Genomic DNA, 1,920 nt, shown 5'->3' on the forward strand with positions numbered 1-1,920 from the left:
CAGCAACCACTAGAATGCATGACAGGGAAAGTGGGAGGACTTGATAAACAATAGAAAGATTATTGCATTGAACATTTTAGAAATTTCTCAAACGGAGAAGCGATTTTCATACCCCTGATTTGTTCACTTCAAAATGGCCCCCAAACACCCAGGCTGCTTTTTTCACTCTCCCTCATACACTGTGACCTCTGAGTCAAAAGGAACACACATGGAGAAACAAAAACCCGGGGAGGGTGGGTTCATCCAGCCAGGATGCATAAGTAATCTAAATGTTTACTTTGAACCCATCCAGAACAACACATTCAGAACGTCTCCTGCCCTCACCAAATTCCTTAGAAGTGACCAGTCTGTACTATGTAATTAAGACAACTGGACTCGGCGGCGACCACTGCGCAGGTCGGACCTCGTTCGCTCGTAACTCGCTCCGGTTCCTCTGCAGCCATGTCTGACAAGCCCGATATGGCTGAGACTGAGAAATTCGATAAGTCGAAACTGAAGAAAACAGAAACGAAAGAGAAAAATCCACTGCCTTCACAAGAAACGATTGAACAGGAGAAGCAAGCAGGCGAGTCGTAATGAGGTGTGTGCCGCCTATATGCACTGTACATTCCACGAGCATTGCCCTCTTATTTTACTTCTTTTAGCTGTTTAACTTTGTAAGATCAAAGAGGTTGGATCAAGTTTAAATGACTGTGCTGCCCCTTTTCACATCAAAGAATGGAGAACTACTGACAACGAAGGCCGCGCCTGCCTCCCATCCGCCTGTCTGACTGGCAGGGAAGGAAAAGAACTTGCATGTTGGTGAAGGAGGAGGCTGGGTGGGACGACAGTGAAATCTAGAGTAAAGAGCAAGCTGGTCCAAGGTGTCCTGCGGGCTGTAAAATGCAGTTTAATCAGAGTGCCATTTTTTTGTTGTTGTTGTTGTTCAAATGATTTTAATTATTGGAATGCACAATTTTTTTAATATGCAAATAAAGTTTTAAAACCTGAAAAAAAAAAAAAAGACAACTGATTTCTCAGAAGAATGGCATTGAGTACATCAATTACAATTTTCTTTAAATGAGGGTTAATTCTTATCTCTCTCAGATAGGCAAAGCCACAGTTTTGTCATGGGTTTCAAATGAATCCAGAGTATCTACTGACATCACCAGAAGCTCTGGATACTAATCACACCCATGGTGATAAAAAGAATGGGCCACGAAAATATGAAAAATAAGGTCATGTAGATAGGCTATAATTTATTATGTGCACAACATTAGGAGTAAGCTAGAACCCTAAGTTGTCATATTCTTTTTCAGCTTTCATGCTGCTTGCCATATGGATGGTTAAAAATGTGTTGCAGTTCCTCAGCTGGAGGTGTGATAGGGTATAATCGACAGTTGTACAGATTAACATTTGAGAGGGGTGGGTTTAAACGACCATGGAAGTTTACCTGTTTATACTTACTTAACTGCTTCCCCACTGTATTGGGAACGAACCACAGATCAATGTTTACTTTTGTCCCCCGACTCATAGGACTTGGAGATCCTTCAACACACTGGGGGTAGAAATGTCAAGGTGAATGAATTTTTAGGTAGGGAAAACAAGATCATAAAAACAAGAGCCAGAAGAAATTTACAAAGACCCAAAGCAATAGTTTTCAATGGTGGATATATCTAAATCACCTCAAGGTACTGCCCCCAAACTATTTCATCCCCCCTCATGCCTAGTCTATGGCAGAATATACCTTACTATTTTTCTGTGTAACAACTATCACCTTGTGATTGAGTAATTTTTATGTAATTTTTTTGTTTGATTTCAGAGCCCATTCTAGGCCATAAAAAACTGTAGAGAAAAACTTGTATCTGTATTATTTTCCATCTGAATCTATCACCTGGTAAGACCCTTCACACATAGGAGATATGTAGTAGATATTTGTTG

General features: G+C 40.6%; 1 pseudogene across 1 annotated transcript; it reads left to right on the forward strand.

Moving 5' to 3' along the window:
• Window positions 1–379: 379 nt before the first annotated feature.
• Window positions 380–989, forward strand: LOC103076075 (thymosin beta-4 pseudogene; annotated as a pseudogene). Its single transcript, XR_014368609.1, has one exon. The product of XR_014368609.1 is annotated as a thymosin beta-4 pseudogene (transcript).
• Window positions 990–1,920: the final 931 nt, after the last annotated feature.

The sequence above is a fragment of the Lipotes vexillifer genome, unplaced genomic scaffold (assembly GCF_000442215.2).
Source record: "Lipotes vexillifer unplaced genomic scaffold, Lipotes_vexillifer_v1.1 scaffold321, whole genome shotgun sequence".
Taxonomy (NCBI): Eukaryota; Metazoa; Chordata; class Mammalia; order Artiodactyla; family Lipotidae; genus Lipotes; species Lipotes vexillifer.